This window comes from Cibotium barometz, chromosome 19 (genome assembly GCF_041138505.1).
Source record: "Cibotium barometz isolate CiBa-2024 chromosome 19, ASM4113850v1, whole genome shotgun sequence".
Lineage (NCBI taxonomy): Eukaryota > Viridiplantae > Streptophyta > Polypodiopsida > Cyatheales > Cibotiaceae > Cibotium > Cibotium barometz.
The window spans coordinates 44,777,449-44,795,059 of NC_141064.1; the positions used below are offsets into that span (position 1 = coordinate 44,777,449).

Genomic DNA, 17,611 nt, shown 5'->3' on the forward strand with positions numbered 1-17,611 from the left:
GGGTATTGCAAAGGATGAGATTTTTGCAGCAGATGAGTATGTCAGAGACTTGGATACTGCATTTGCACAGGTACGGACAGCCATAGAGAAGTCTCAAACCAAGAATAAAAAGGCAGTTGATAAGCATAGAAGGGATGTACAATTCAAACAAGGTGATTGGGTCTTGCTGAAATTTGAAAAGGCACGCCTTCGGAAGAGGCCAGGGAAAGAGGGAAAGTACCCTAAGCTTTCCAACAGGTACTATGGACCTTTTCAGATCTTGGAGAAGATCAATGATGTTGCATTTCGGCTTGTACTCCCAGATCATTGGAACATGCATAATGCTTTTCATGTGAGCCTATTGAGGCCTTATGTGGGACCGACACCGTTTGAGCTGGTTTTGGAAGACCCACTCGAGGTGGATGAGCTGGAAGAGATTCTTCAACCTGAACAGATTGTTTTTCACAAGGAACGAAAGCTTGCGGGAGGCAAACTTCTTCGTAGGTACCTTGTGAAGTTCAAGAATTATTCAGCTTTGGATGCGAAATGGATGGATGAGGCCTACATCGAGGATTACTCAGATCTTTTGAAGACCTATCTGGAGGCTTTTCAGTTGCGGTCAACTGATTAGAAGCCGGGGGGAATGTCACAAACCCCTATATTCTAGGGACATGCGGATGCGTGTCGGGCCTAGAAACATGCGGATGCATGTATGTATTATACCTGGGCATGTGTATGGATCATATGAGTGGATGCATATGAGTCCAAGGACATGGCAGGACATTTGTGGATTTTTGGGCGGTGCCCGTGTGGATTCCGGCCATGCACACATGGTGTGTTATGATGGCAGGCGGAATATTTTCAAATACAAGAGGTGGTTCTCCAAGTTTACATGTGCACAATGCATAAATGATGCATGCCATAACTTTATTTTACTTTGTGTGACATTGTCTTGCTGCCTGGACAATGCTTGTTATTTTGGCTTGTGAAGTCCGAGGGACCGGGGACGCCCGGGCACCTTGTGGACACGTGTGTGCACTCCTGTTTGGGCCTAAAACTGTGGGCTTATGGGTTTTGCAGGTGGTAAGTGCGTCCACACTCAATTTACAGCTTACTTCATTTACTACTAAGGTTTATTGGTTTGCAAGTCCACACTCATTAATAAGTGGCCGGACAACTTATAATGCGTTCGCATTTGGTTGGACCAAAATTAATGAAGTCCGGACATCTTATGGCCATTTTCCATTTGGTTGGACCTAAACTTATAGAAACAGGACAAATGGAGCACTATGGGCTGGACACCTACCTGGACACCTTATGGGGACACATGTCAGCCAGCATGTGTACCCACCAGGCCCCTGAGGTGGCACCTGAAAAAGGCGCCTCCCTCAAGAGGCCCTTTTGGGCTGTTTTACTCATTATTCAACATATTGGAGAGCTGGTTGGAGCTTTGGGAGTTGCTACAGGGCTGGTTGCTTGCTTCCCGGACTCACACAAGCTTGGACAAAGATCCCCACACTCTTCTAAAGGGCTGGTTGGTAAATTTCAGACCTGCAATTTCTGGTTATTGCGAGTTTTGGGCTGGTTAGAGGTGTCCAAAGTCAACTTGGACAGTACAGGACAGCTCTAGGGACCTCCACAGGGCTATAGGACCCTTTACAGGTGGATTTCTCGCGACAGAAAGTTGCTGTTTTGGACTGGTTATTGCACAAAACAGGCCGGACAGCAATGGAATATGTGAGCATGGATGTGTCTCAAGGATTCCTGGTATAGCAAGTGCTTAGGGCAAGCATTGGGGACACTTGCTCGTGGAGGACACAGGTTTCTGGATCAGTTTCTCGCGTGGAAACAGGGCCTAAAGATCCATTTACATCTTGTGCAGGGCGGAGTACCTGTGAGGATTGTGATACTCTTGTGCAGGGCGGATGTACCTGTGAAGAGGCTTGTGCAGGGCGGATGTACCTGTGTGTAGGGCGGATGTACCTGTGCAGGGCGGAGTACCTGTGAGGATTGTGATACTCTTGTGCAGGGCGGATGTACCTGTGAAGAGGCTTGTGCAGGGCGGATGTACCTGTGTGTAGGGCGGATGTACCTACAGATTCTCTTGTTTGAAATGTATTCATTCATAATGTATTTGGAAGAATCAGGTGCAGGCTGGTGGTGAATCCCCAAGCACCCGTAATCTTGTACTTTGCAGACTCTTTTGGTAATATAACCTAAAGGGGGGGGGATCAGCCTATCATCGGCCCCTTTATGTGGTGTACTGTCATTTTCAGCTTTGTGGTTGTAATGCTCAAGTGTTAAGTGCTCAGAATCCTGTTCACATTTATACGATTCCAATACACGCGTCCACCTCCCGTTTCAGCAGCTTATGTGTGGGACGAGTTTGTTCGCGACCTTAAGCAGCGGTTTCTACCACCCCACTACCTTGAGCGACTCGAAGACGAGTTCAGGGGAGTGTGTCAGAACGCGCAACCAGTCCTTCAGTTTGCCAATAGAATTTCGACTTTATGTTTGCAATTAGGCTTATCTAATTCGGACAAGAAAGGGCAGTTTTTGTATGGCCTTGACATATGCAAATCCAATGGGAGGTGCGTATGTTTAGGCCGGCCACCTTCGAAGACGCACTCTCGCTTGCGCAAAGTGCAGAAATGAAGCATAATGGTGGCAAGCTCAAGACTTCCCAGTTTGCTTCTCCCAAGGCTACAGCCTCGGGAGGCAAAAGCCAGAACTAGACGGGGTCTTCCCCAGGATAGAGCCCGGGAGCATCTGGCTCCAAGAACTCGACCAATGCGTCTAAGCTTACTCCAGACCAGAAAGCGGAGGCAGGCAAGACAGGTGCTGAGGAGCTTCCTCAATACAAGGAGGGTAGATGTTTCTTTTGTCATACAAAAGGACATACTTCTCGGGATTGTCCTAAGAAGCCTCCAAAGCCCGCCGCTGTTGTCTCCACAGCTTCCGTGGTGAGCTCAACTCCCACACAGACCCCAGTGGCTACCCCTAGTTCTTCAAACCCCGGTGCTTCAGTTGGAGCAATTATTAGCCGGGAGCTCGAAGATAAGCAGAAGGGCGCCCATGACCAGGAGTATGAGCGCAACGAATTGCTCAGGTCCTTTGGCTACGTAGGTGGCCAGAGAGTCGTCTTGTTTGACAGCGGCAGCACGGAGGATGTGGTCACGGAACAGGCCGCTAGGCGTGCCTGTTTCGACCTGACTTCGGTGGACAAACAGGTTGAGGGTTTTAGCACAAGCATGACAACGAGCGTTAAGTATGAAGCTCTAGGTGCTAAGTTAGTTATTCAGGGCATAGAATTTGTGCGTGACTTTATGGTTGTCCCTTTTGTAGGAGCAGACATAATTTTGGGCATTCAATGGTTTCACAAGTTTCTTCCTGATGTCAAGTGGGACAAGCACACTTTCCAGATCAATCGGAATGTGTCAAACGCCCCAGTGACCATTAAGTGTGAGCCAGGAATTCCGAACTTTCCGCTCATAAGCCACTTGCAGGCTAAGCGAGCAGTCAGGAACAAATCAGTGTGTTATCTCATATTTCACCAAGAGCCAAGGCAAACAAGGGCCAGTCAAGCCAAGGAGTTGCTAAAGCAAAGGGGTGAAGGACTGCAGGTCAAGGGCAGAGTTTTCTCAGCCAAGAAAGGTCAAGATTTCTGTATTTTCTTTTCAGATTTACATCATTCTAATAAATCAAATACACCATCCGTGGTGGGGGCCCTACAGAGGGTATTTGGGACCCAATACTGTGTCCTCTCCATCTCTCCCTTTCTCTCTCTCTATTTTCTGCACATCTTCATTGCGTTAATTCCGTCGTGAAAAGAGTGCTGATTTCTGAGCATTGAAGTTACCGATCTTCTCCGAAGCTTCCGTATGTTACAGCCTGAGCCTCCCGTTCTTTCCGAGTAGAGGGTAAAAGCTCCCCGTCCTCATCTCAAGGGATCACAAGGTCTTGTGAAGGGAGGGTAGGTGGGAAAAAAAAATGAAGAAGAGGCTGCAAATAGTATGCAAGGTGGTTGTCCAACGGTGATGGCCGCCTTCTACCCGATCTCCAAGTCCCGAACAGCCCAAGCAATCTCCAATCAGCACCACAAATCAGCAAACCCTCAAGCTCCCACTGTCTCCAAGCTTCAAGCCACTTGGAGCTCTGATACCATGTCAGAATGCATAGCGGAAATGAAAGACAACTGTTGTAGAGAGCAAAACGCAGAATAGAGAGAGAGAGAAGCTGTAGAAACTCTGCTCTATACACAAGATCCGATACACAATGTACAAAAAGTGTGGGGGGCAGGGCCACATATATATATATGGCCCTGGAGTGCTGGTCGGTCAGCCCAAAACAGGCCGACAGCAGCCTTGAATGCTCACGACCAGAAAAAAATAGGCAATCGGCCAGGAAAATCAGAGTCGGCCAGCACTGACAAAGGTTGGGTAGCAACATGTGACACGTCCAATCGGCCAGGTCTGAAATCAACCAGCCGGCACACTACAGCCCCACGCCCACTGAAAACAGGGGAAAATACTAGGAAAAATGGAGAACTACCTACACAGGCGGGCACACCCACAACAGAGGCCCTAGTGTGTAATGTACAGACAGGAGATGACTGCTAACAGCAGATGGTCCCTTTCTGTGTTTCAAGTTCAATTCATGATGCTCAGCCAAAATCTGTCCCTGCAGACACTTTCCTCCGGCTCCCTTCAACCATCTACATACTTCAGGTGACGTGGTTCTTTACATGCTGGTAAGGTGTCTTCCTGGTTTATTTTCCATTCGACCTCCACAGTCCACTCCTGTTTGGTTCATTTTTTGGTCTCTAGTAAGGGGGACCCTAACCTTTCAACCAGCATGCAACTCTCAGCCCTACACCTGGGCTACTACAGGACATGTGAAAGTCCTCACCCATCCAGCCAGCCCATCCTCCTACATCAACATTCAGGCTTCTGCAATCAATTCCATTCAATCTTTACTTTTTAAAACAGGGGGGAATTTATTCTAATCGGTGAGATTCCCTCTAGCTCTTACTTTGTTTCTTTTGGGGTTTACTTCTTTGTTGGGTTTCTTTGTTTCCTGCATTGCAGAACCACCTGCCCCAACTCTGAGCTTCACCGACTCTGCTCCACACAGTCTTGTCTGTCCTCATACGGACACGCATCTTAGCCAACCCCCCCCCACCATCCGCAGGTAAGCTGTGTGACGACCCTGCATCTTCTGATGCTATTGCTTCATGGTATTATGGGTTCTCACCTGAACCTTGTTGGTTCTCGTCTGTGTCTGGTCTTGCAATGACCATCTCATTCACGGCCTCGACCTCAACTAACTTCATCGACATCCTGGGACCTGGATACTGATTGCTCAAGCTCAGCACACATCATCTCTGGCGTTCTGGTCCTCACTTATACAAAGTGGGGGGAAGTACTCTACTCCGCTTTGACTTGATCGTGCTTCCGCAAGTGGCATCGTCATGCAATCACTCCCACTTCCGTGGTCAAAGATGCTGCTGCTGCTGAAGACTTGACAACATCTTCAACAGTATCTTTCTACAATCTCTAAGGCCCCTTTAATCTGGGCTAAGCATGTAACCCAATCATGCATTCTTGTACAAATATACAGCATACTCATGCACCTTGCATACTCCGTCACAAAACCACTGTTTGGTTACTTCAAATTACATGCACCTAACTGCATGACACCAACACCTGTTCGTTATGCAACTAATCTTGTAACTACCACCTACCCTCAGCCTTCTATATTAAGGCCCACTCTTGTAATCAACACAGGACGTACATAATACAATCTTGGTATCTTCGACCACTCGTGTGTGACTTTTGTCATCTCATTCATCTCCCTTCTCAGCTCTGCATACTATGGAGTCTCTGAGCTCCAACCCTAATCCTTACACCTTCATCTACGACTTAGATAGGTCAAATCTATTGCATGTTCAGCTGCACCGACCCGTAGTTCTTTCCATCACCGCCTTCTGCTATGCAACTCTGATCATCAATGATGTCATGGTGGAATCCATGTTCACCTTAATTGTAACTGGTTTAAGAGCTACTAGCTCGGCTCAGTTGTAATTATATTTTTCCTTGCTTAATATACTTTGTTAATGAGAGTCGTTTTACATTATATATGATTTCACCTCTATTAGCCTTTTAAAATTTTAAGAGTTATTATCATGGTGCTGTGCCGTGATTTAAATCTACATTTCATACCTGCTCCAGCTAATCAACTTTAAAACGCCTGTCTATCACACAGGGAAGGGCTAGCTACCTGAACTGAATTCTTGGATCTTGGAGCTCAAAACTGCATCAAATATAAGCAGTTCAGGGTGAAGTTTAATCCTCATATAATTGATGGTTTACTGATAGAGAGAACCCAGTGGGTTGGGAATGTCCTTTGAACATTTTCTCACCACCCTCCACCAGCAAGGCTTCAACGAACTGATGGATGTGGAACCTCTCAACTCTTGAGATCTGCAGCTGTATGCCAGCAAGGCTTCAACGAACTGATGGATGTGGAACCTCTCAACTCTTGAGATCTGCAGCTGTATGTCAGCAAGGCTTCAACGAGCCGATGGATTTGGTTGTCAACTGGGTGATGCATGTGGACCATCGATGACTGCAAGATCACCTTGGCCTCGTTTAGTTCACCATCAATGTCTCCGAGGTCAGGTAGCTACTTCCGTGACTCTTCCTAACCGTTTCGACTCTTTTTTGGGGCAATGACCACCAACCATAGGCTTTGCATCCATGTGTCCACTCCTGACTGGGTCAAGGCGCAGCTACAAGAGCACAGCTTATCCCCTCTTGGATCTCATGGCTTGGCCACCATCAATTGGAGGAGCTCTAGAAGTTTATTTCCATGATCCTTCTCAGGAGACAATGTAAGACATCTCCTGGATTGGTCGATTTCAAGCATAAGCTCACCGAACTGGATTATGGATCTCTTCAACAGCAAGCTTCAGCATCTGAAAGCCCACCCCCTCATCAGCATGGGTAGTATGAAAATGGCCTTGGTGTTGAATGCAAGTGCCTGCTCGGGCAGCTGCCAATGAGGTGATAGCTCAAGTGGTGAAGGTGTTTGTCTAGGGCCAGGTGGTCTTGGGTTCAAAACCCCACTAGGTGCTTGGCAGCATCGCCTATGTGGGCGGATAAAACAGCGCTTATGGGCAGTGAAAGACGGTAACTACGGGAGGATCTTGGGCCCAAGGCCAGTTGGAAAAAAAAACCTTACTCAGGCAGCTCTGTGGGTTGACAACCAGAGCGCTCCAGCTTGGGTGAAGGCACGGCTTTAAGAACAATCAGAAAGGGCCCTTTCTCTTCTCCATCATCATCATGAGGAACATGGCTACAGCAAGCACGAGCAAGTTTGAACGTCAGTAAGGCCCTTTGAATATCACTAGAAATGGAAGGATTGTAAAGGCATGAATCCACATGAGTTCGAAACTAGCTTTGGTGGGATTTCTTCTTCTTCTTCTTCTTCTTCTCAATCATCAAACCATAGGTTTACTAACGAAAACCCTAAGCGTCGGACTTCGAGCACAAGATGACCGAAGTTGGGCTATATCTCTCTAGTGTAGAGCAACACCAGGTTTGGTGGGAAGACACATCGTCAAGAGCATTGTAGTTGTGATAATGTTGAACTAGGGTTAGAAAGCTCATGGCAAGCCTATTTAGCAAATCCATTCGAATGGTGGGACAGCAGAGATGACGAAAAATCCTCGATGCCGAGACTTCAAACATAAAGCAATTGCGGAAGCTTTAAAGGTCATACACCTTCAGGGTTGTTATTTTTGAGCAGGCTTGTTTATTGATATCACTCGTAATCATATAATGCATAACACGTAAATAGAGATTCCAATTTATATGCAGGTTCAATAATAAGAACATAGCAAAAAGAGATCAAACAACTCCATTGCACGTAGCGACCTATGTACTACCAATTTTCTTTGCTCTATTTCCAACATTAGAAGTGGTTTATTTAAACGGGATTGGTACATTCCCCTATGATTATAATTTTAAGGGAAGACTTGTGTCACATCCCCACGGTATCTTGTATATGGTCTTTTTTTGCACTCATCAATACATGCTTAATGGCCACAATATCTTGGCTAGGGTTTGATAAAACAAGCTTTTTGGCCTTTTATAGAAAGTCAGCTACTTATGGCATAGTTAAACACTAGTGATATGAGATCCCCCATCCCCTCCGAGGGCGCTGGCGGCGGAAGTAGCGTCAGCCTCTCGCGCAGGGCAAGGATCCACACTCGGGACCTCGTCCACGGATATCCGGACAAGAGACTAGTCTGGCGGTTCCTCCGAAATCGAACCCGGAAAAACTTTCTCTGTCCGAAAGGCACGGGCGATTCTGTCAGGAAAATCATCTAACGGGAGAATTGATCTAACGAGTCAAAGTCTTAACTAACTAAACTGATCTGACCGAACCCGAAAGTCACATGGTCAGATCAAGGAAGAGACTTGCACTTGGTTCATAGAATCATCGCTTTTTTTTTCCCTTTAGTGAGGCACAACCGTTAATTCCCTCCCACATAAGGGTTTTCCTAGGACTTATCTAACTAACGTAATTTAATCGTAACTATTTGTATCGTAGGAATCCCCTGATCCAACCTAATCCCAACCGGCCCATGGGTTAGCTAACCGCCCAACCATTGTATTGGTGGGATTCTTTTATAAAAATTTGGTTATTGTTTTGTCCGGGTACCGAGAAAAAGAGTTCCCAGGCCCGCTAGCCGACGCTTCAAACAAAATTTAAAGTAGTCATGCCACTTACACACCGAATATGAAATTACCATTTTAACAGATTCGGTTGGCTTTAAAACAATCTTTCAATGAAATCATAGTATTACTGATCATACTCTTCCAAAATATTGAGTCCATTGTTTTACAAAAATATATCATTCGGACTCTTCGTTGAAGACTAGCTGGTCAACCAACGAGATTCAATATCAAAATTCAGTTCTCAAAAGTAATTCTTTTCAGTTCATTCGTATCTTCCTCGACGTATGCATGGGTGTCCTAACAACCGCGAGCCCGTGCATCACCTGGTCAGAACCCTCTAGGATCCTACTTAGGTGTCCTAGCACTTCACTCAGGGACCGCTTTGTCAGTTCTCGCCTATCGTACCGGAAGCGCACTATTTTAAGCATATCACAATTTTTTGAATTAAAAAATCCTTCCACACATGTAAAAAAGGCACCTTCTTCAAAGGTCCCTCTCTCTTTTACAAAGATGTCAAAAATTCATCATTTTTTTAAAATATCTCATTTTTTTAGTAATCTCTCTTAATTTTTAACTAATAAACCTTGTACTCAGTCAACTCTTCATCTTATGTGAGCATTTACTCATTTTTGGGTTATTTTTTTAATTATTTAGATTTATGTCATCCCAACACTTGGATTAATCCTATTGGCCCATAGGAACCTTAATTGGACTATAATTCAGAAATTGTTGAAAATCTAGACCCTTAGGCTAAGGTCTCTTATATTATTTTTAATTGATTCCTAATGCACATTGGAGAATTTATTTTAAACTTTTGTCTCAAGAAAAGATATATTTTAGATATTAAGAGAATTTTTATATCCAAAAATATCTCAATATTGAATTACTTCTCTAGAATTTTTCTTCTCTAGGTAAAAACAAGGAAAAATAATATTTTCTTGCATTTTGAAATAGGGAATGATTATAGGCGATTGAGGTAAAAGCTTATTCATTATTCAAGCTGAGGAGGAATCTTACATCCTCTCCCACTTAAAAAATGCGAGATGTTCTCACCTCGCAAAGTGGGGGCAATCTTTTTCCAACTCTTCTTTTTTCTTCCAGGTAGCGTCTTCTAGAGAGAAGAACTTTCACTTAACTAAAAACTCTCTGAGGACTCTTCTCCTTAGAACCTTCTGTCGAACGTCAAGGATTTCTTCAAGTTGGAGTACCATTTGACCTTGAGTTGGAGAAATCAATTGTTTATCATCAAGCATGTGGCTCGGACTGGGTACATATTTCTTAAGCAAACTGACGTGGAATACATTATGTACCTTGAGATGGGGAGGCAGAAGAAGTTTATAAGCTAGATCGCCTACTTTCTTTATAACAGCATACGGTCCACAGTATTTGGGAGAGAGCTTCTTGTACTTCTCTAAAGATAATGAACTTCTTTTTTGTCGTACTCCAATGAAGACCATATCTGATTTTTCAAACACTCTCTCTGATCTCTTTTTATCTGCATATTGCTTTTGCCTATCTTGGGCTGCCTTAATATCTTTACGGATTGATTGCATTTGCTGGTCCATTTTATCAAGCATTTGTCTCGACATCTCGACTCTGATCAATGGGTCGGACCAAGTCAATGATATAAGGCAATCTTATCCATACAGAGCATAAAATAAATTTATCAAATTTTTTTTTAAATTAAATAATTATACATCATTACAAAAAAGTATTCTTTCATAAATATGGTCAAAATTATTCTTTGTGCTTTAAATTTCTAAACCTACAATATGGTAAGAGTTTCTCTTTTAGTATTATGCATAAAAATAAGATATGTATTTTTTTGAGAAAAAATTACCATAGCTTCGCTGTTATTATTGATAATTTTTAATTTTCTTAAAAGAATAAAACCTTGTAATGAAAATATGATAGAAGATCTACTTTTAAGCTTAAATCTAAACTATGAATTTAAATCATAATTTTGATCATAATCATAAACTTAATTATAATTATCTCACTAAATTAAGCTAATTTGATTATTTCTCTTTTTTCAATTTGATAGGATAATCTATTTTTCATTTAGAATTAATTAAAGTAGTTTTTTACTGCTTATAAATAATCTAAAAAAATAACCATTATTTTGTTAACACAAAATCATGAAATATCATTTTCTTAATCTCTAGCTTATCAAACCTAGAGTTTGGTTTTAAAATAAGAAATGATCAATGAGAAGCATTCTTTTACTAAAGAATTAGCCATAGAGATGACTATTCTTTTTTAAGAGATATATACATAAGAAAGCATTCTAAATAAGTATAATGATTAATTTTCTCTTAATTAAATATTAAGATTCTTAGGGAAAGCTTGATTTGAATTAAAACAATTATTTAGAAAACTTCTCAAGCTTGAGAGGTTGAGACGAGAAGTCATGTGAGGAAATTAACAAAAAATCATAAAAATTCATTCTTACCTCAAGGATTAGCTTGTTTCTTTTTCTAGAAGTGAAGTCCTTAACCAATCAATTGGTTAGCAAGAGGAGAAGAGAACTCTAAGAGTTGTTGAAGAGAAAGAGAAGCTCCAAGCTCCCCAAAAGTAGAGAAAAATTAAGGGATAATAAAAAATATGATTATTTTAATGTAATACTGGCATGGTATAGCTCCCAGATGATAATACAAAGAAATGAGGATCTATTTATAGGTGAGGAAGGTCACTAACTAAGTTCAACTAGGTTCTAGAATTTTTCAGCTTCAGTTTGACTCAATTTGGACAAGATTTGAACTAGTTTGGCTCTCTTTTTGATCTAGTTTGATCCAAGAGGAGAGAGAAAAATATCATAATTTTTTGAATTAAAAAATCCTTCCACACATGTGAAAAAGCTGCCTTCTTCAAAGCTCCCTCTCCTTTACCAAGGTGTCAAAATTTCATCATTTTTTTAAAATATCTTATTTTTTTAGTAATCTCTTAATTTTTAACTAATAAACCTTGTACTCAATCAACTCTTCATCTTATGTGAGCATTTACTCATTTTTGGATATTTTTTATTATTATTTGGATTTATCTCATCCCAACACTTGGATTAATCCTATTGGTCTATAGGAATCTTGATTGGACCATAATCTAATTTTTTTTGAAAATCTAGATCCTTAGGTTAAGATCTCTTATATTATTTTTAATTGATTTCTAATACACATTGGAGAATTTATTTTGAACTTTTGTTTCAAGGAAATGTATTTTAGATATTAAGAGAATTTTTATATCTAAAAATATCTCAATATTGAATTATCTTTCTTTAGAATTTTTCTTCTCTCTACGTAAAAACAAGGAGAAATAATATTTTCTTGCATTTTGAAATAGGGAATGATTACAGGGGATTGAGGTAAAAGCTTATTCATTATTCAAGCTGAGGAGAAATCTTACATCATCTCCCACTTGAAAAACGCGAGGTGTCCTCATCTCGCAAAGTGGGAGTAATCTTTTTCCAACTCTTCTTCTTTCTCCCAGGTGGCGTCTTCTAGAGAGAAGAACTTCCACGTGACTAAAAGCTCTCTGAGAACTCTTCTCCTGGAACCTTCTGCTGAACGTCAAGGATTTCTTTAAGTTGGAGTACCATCTAGTCTTGAGTCGGAGAAATCAATTGTTCATCACATCAAGCACGTGACTCGGGTCAGGTACATATTTCTTAAGCAAACTGACGTGGAATACATTATGTACGTTAAGATGGTTACTACTTATAAATAATCTAAAAGAAATAACCATTATTTTGTTAACACAAAATCATGAAAGATCATTTTTTTAACCTCTAGTTTATCAAGCCTAGAGTTTAGTTTTGAAATAAGAAATTATCAATGAGAAGCATTCTTTTACTAAAGAATTAGCCATAGAGATCATTTTTGTAGTAATATCTCTTAATTTTTAACTAATAAACCTTGTACTCAGTCAACTCTTCATCTTATGTGAGCATTTACTCATTTTTGGGTATTTTCTTTTATTATTTAGATTTATCTCATCCCAACACTTGGATTAATCCTATTGGCACATAGGAACCTTAATTGGATCATAATCCAGAAATTTTTAAAAATCTAGATCCTTAGGCTAAGGTCCCTTATATTATTTTTAATTGATTCTTAATGCACATTAGAGAATTTATTTTGAACTCCTGTTTCAAGGAAGTATATTTTAGATATTAAGAGAATTTTTATATCTAAAAATATCTCAATATTGAATTATCTCTCTAGAATTTTTTTTCTCTCTAGGTAAAAACAAGAAAAAAAAATATTTTCTTGTATTTTGAAATAGAGAATGATTACAGAGGATTGAGGTAAAAGCTTATTCATTATTCAGGCTGAGGAGAAATCTTACATCCTCTTCCACTTGAAAAACACGAGATGTCCTCATCTCGCAAAGTGGGGGTAATCTTTTTTCAATTCTTCTTTTTTCTCCCAGGTGGCATCTTCTAGAGAGAAGAACTTCCTCTTGACTAAAAACTCTCTGAGGACTCTTCTCCTGAGAACCTTCTACGGAACATCAAGGATTTCTTCAAGTTGGAGTACCATCTGATCTTGAGTCGGAGAAATCAATTGTTCATCATCAAGCACGTGACTCGGGTTGGGTACATATTTCTTAAGCAAACTGACGTGGAATACATTATGTACCTTGAGATGGGGAGGCAGAAGAAGTTTATGTTTATAAGCTAGATTGCCTACTTTCTTTATAACAGCATACAGTCCATAGTATCTGGGAGAAAGCTTCTTATACTTCTCTAAAGATAAGGAACTTCTTTTTTGTCGTACTCGAATGAAGACCATATCTGATTCTTCAAACACTCTCTTTGATCTCTTTTTATCTGCATACTACTTTTGCCTATCTTGGACTACCTTAATATCTTTACGAATTGATTGCATTTGTTGGTCCATTTTATCAAGCATTTATCTGGACATCTCGACTCTGATCATCAATGGGTCGGACCAAGTCAATGGTGTAAGGCAATCTTGTCCATACAGAGCTTTGAAAGGGCTCATCCTAATGCTTTGATGATAAGAAGCATTGTAAGCAAATTCAACCAGGTGCAAATGACTTAACCACTTCTTGGGTTCCTTGCTACAGCATGACTGAAGAATATCTTCTATTACCTGATTCACTCTTTCAGTCTGGCCATCTGTTTCGGGGTGATAGGCTGTATTGAGATCCAAGAAAGTTCTTACTGCTTCGAAGAATGCAGTCCATAATTTTGATGTAAACTTGGGATCTTTGTCACTTACTATCCTCCTAGGTAAGCCATGCAATCTGAAGATCTCTTTAAGAAAAACTCTGGCACCATCCACTGCAGTAGTGTATGTTTCTTTCACTGGAATCAGATGGGCAACTTTGGTTAGTCTGTCAACTACCACAAAAATGGAGTTGTAACCTGATTGCACTGAAGGTAGTCCATTGATAAAGTCCATATACTGATACATTTCCACTTCATCTATGGAATGTCTAGAGACTGCAGTTTTCCTAACATCTTGACTCTCTGACACATTAAGCATTACCGCACATGATCAAGTACATCCTTTTTGAGTCCTAGCCAGAAGAAGCTTTTCTTCACAGTCATATAGGTTTTTATAAACCTTGGATGTCCAACTATCAGGCTATCGTGGGCTTCTCTCAAAATCCTCCCCTTTGTTCCCTCATCAGGCTATCATGGGCTTCTCTCAGAATCCTCCCCTTTGTTCCCTCATCATTGAGAATGCATAGCCGATTATTATAATACATGCATCCTTCATCCAGTTTGTACCCAAATACTCGACTCATTTCCTGAGGAGTCTTGCTTTCCTGCATCAGAAGGGTAGCAATAGGGGCAAGGAATTTGTCTTGCATGATTCTCTTCCTTGCTTCATTGATCAATGGATTTGACACCAATGTTATTGCAAGCAAGGAGGCTTTTCTGCTGAGCGCATCTGCCACCACATTTTCTTTCCCTAGCTGATACTTAATTTCAAAATGGAATTCCTGCAGGGTCTGCATCCATCTCCTTTGGCGCATGTTGAGATCCCTTTGGGTAAAGATCCACTTCAGACTTTAATGATTTGTCATCAAGGTGAACCTCTGTCCCAAAAAATAATGTCTCCATAACTTCAGAGCATAAAGTATTGAGAGTAACTCCAAGTCATGGTCGACATAATTTCTCTCATGTGTTCAAAGTTTTTTGGATTCCATAATCTTCCTGCATAAGAGCACCGCCTAAGGCGAAACCAATGGCATCAGTAACTATCTCAAAAGATTTGGTAAAATCTAGCAATTTAAGGACAGGGTTGGTTACTAAGACTGTCTTCAGCTTATCAAAGGTACTCTGACACATAGCAGTCCACTGAAATATGGTACTCTTCTTAAGAAGGTTAGTTAAAGGGGATGCTATCTGAGCTTACATGGGTATAAAGATTCTATACCATCCGGTTAATCCTAGGAATCCTCTGACTTCCTTTACCGTCTTGGGTTCTGGCCAATCTACGACTGCTTGGATCTTTGCGGGGTCAAGAGAAATCCCATCTTTAGACACTATGAATCCCAAGTATTCCACCTGGTCAACAGAGAAAGAACACTTGCTCTTTTTTGCAAAGAGTTGGTGCTTCCTCAAGATTTCCAGGACCTTGCGCACATGATCTTCATGATCTGCAGCATTCTTTGAGTATACCAAGATGTCATCAAAGAAGACAATAACAAAATTATCCAAGTATTCTCTAAGAATATCCTGCATAAGATGATTAAACATCGCCGGGGCATTAGCCAATCCAAACGGCATGAATGTGAACTCATAATGCCTATAGCAAGTTTTGAATGCTGTCTTCGGGATGTCTTGTTCCTTGATTCTGATCTAGTAGTACCCGGATTTCAGATCTATCTTTATGAACATTTGGGTTCCACTTAACCGATCCAGAAGTTCATTGATCTTAGGGATATGATACTTATTTTTAATTATTAATTGATTCAATCCTCTGTAGTCAATACTTACAGTCTTAACGTTTCATCTTTCTTCTTTTGAAAGAGAACGGGCGCACTCCAAGGTGAGACACTGGGTCTGATGAATCCCTGTTCTAACAGTTGTCTTAATTGCTACTTAAGTTCTATGGCTTCAGGGAGGAATGGCATTTTGTATGCACGCTGGGCTACTGGCTGAGCTTCGGGGGTTAACTCGATCTCATGATCTACTTCGCGAGTCGGAGGCATCTCAGTCAGCTCTTCAGGGAACACATCTGCATACTCACTTAACCACTCTGGTTCTTTAGCCTTGCATTTTATGTCTACCGGATTCATCTTAACGACATAAAGAGCTTGCCTCTTTGTGAGCCCTTTTAACAATTTAGAAGCTTTGACTAATTGCAGTACTGGGGATCCGAAAATTCCAGTTCCTTGAACTTTATTCCCATGAAGGTCAAGGAAAGAGGGTTCCATTGAGACACAATGACTGTCAGCCTGATTCTTATGGAGCCACTCCATTCCAAGGATTCCATCATAGATTCCCAAGGGTAGGACTCTGAACTGGCAATCTGTTACGTTCCCATCTAGACTAAACTGAATAAGGTCTATCTCAAGGTGTGTGAAAAGAATCTTTCCACACCCACTAGTTAATTCCACTTGCATAGGTTTCCTTGATTTTTGATTTAGGACTAACTTACATAGACATCCTGGGGAAATAAAAGAATGAGTAATGCGTGAATCAATCAAAAGCTTGAATTGCTTACCCTGGTACTCTGCTGGAGTCTGGAGGACTGAAAATTGACGATTCTTCCCCTGATGCTTAATTGCGACATAGATCTGTCCTTTTTCTTCCTCCACTTCCTCAGCTATAGTGACGGCTCTAGCTGCTGCTGCAGTCTAAGGTGGAACTCTCTCTTTGGTTTTTCCAATTCTGGGAGGGAGTTCGGAGACCGCAGGTTTAGCTGGCACTCTTTTGGGTTTACCCTGATTTTGGCATGGGGGACCGTGATGGGATTGATACGAAGGAGTCTGTCTCTGAACTCTGGGACTCTGGTTTTCTTGGCCCACAGAAGGAGATGGGCAATCCTTGAGCTGGTGCCCAAACCCCTGACTTCTTGAAAGAGCCGGAGTTCCTGAGAAAGAGCTTTGAGAAAAAGGTCTTCCTTTATTCCTGAAACTTCCTGTCTCTAGATTCTGATTGGGACGTTGGTGTCTCTTTGGAGGCAGAAGGTTGGAAGAACTTCTAGTGTTTGGAATCTCTTGAAGGATGAGGGAGCTGGTTTTGGCGGGACTTTAATGATGAAGGCTTTGGCGAAGTCCTTCGCCATTCTTACAGCTTCAGCCATGGAAACTGGCTTGGCATTCTTGACTAGGGTGTTTAAAGGTTCGTTCATTCCCCGAATGAACCTGGCCATAAGTTGCTCTTCGTCTAGCGGTGGTGATGAGTACTTGAGAAGAAGAGCAAACGCCTGATGATATTCTTCAATAGTTTTGCTCCCTTGGTTTAGCTCTAAGAATTCATTCATCTTGGTTTCTAAAAATCCGGGGGGACAAAATCTCTTCCTTAGATAAGCTTTGAGATCATTACATGACTGGGTGTTTCTATCCAAATGGTTGGTGTCGCAATGGTTTCTCCATGCTACCCTGGCTGTTTTCACAATCTTCAACCTCGCGGGCGAGATCCATTTTCTTCCTCTCATTGTATCCGGTGACATCAAAATATTCCTCCATGGCCTCGACCCACTTCTCCACAACCTCGCCCAAGTTCTCCCCTTCACCTTTGAAGGGACCTGGCTGAGTTCTGTGAAGGACCTTGCGAACATCGGGGTTAAGCTCTTCCTCATCAGTGAGGATCTGACTATCGATCTGACTATCGGCCGCTACAATGGCTGGGACAAAGAGCTGCGATCCCGTGAGGGCAAGGTAATCTCTTTTACGCAGATTATGGCCGG

At 41.7% G+C, this 17,611-nt stretch overlaps 1 protein-coding gene across 4 annotated transcripts in view; it reads left to right on the top strand.

Moving 5' to 3' along the window:
- The window catches only part of LOC147628648 (pentatricopeptide repeat-containing protein At3g02330, mitochondrial-like), a 102,498-nt gene extending 95,065 nt beyond the window's left edge, over positions 1 to 7,433 (top strand). For 2 of the 4 annotated variants that reach the window (XR_015268151.1, XR_015268153.1), the window contains 2 exons: positions 5,067 to 5,169; positions 5,351 to 5,791. The gene's annotated coding sequence lies outside the window, so the exon portion shown is untranslated. Of the gene's footprint in view, positions 1 to 5,066; positions 5,170 to 5,350; positions 5,792 to 6,243 lie in introns of those variants that run through there. The other 2 variants (XR_015268152.1, XM_086813854.1) reach the window with 1 other exon arrangement.
- The last annotated feature ends 10,178 nt before the right edge of the window (positions 7,434 to 17,611 follow it).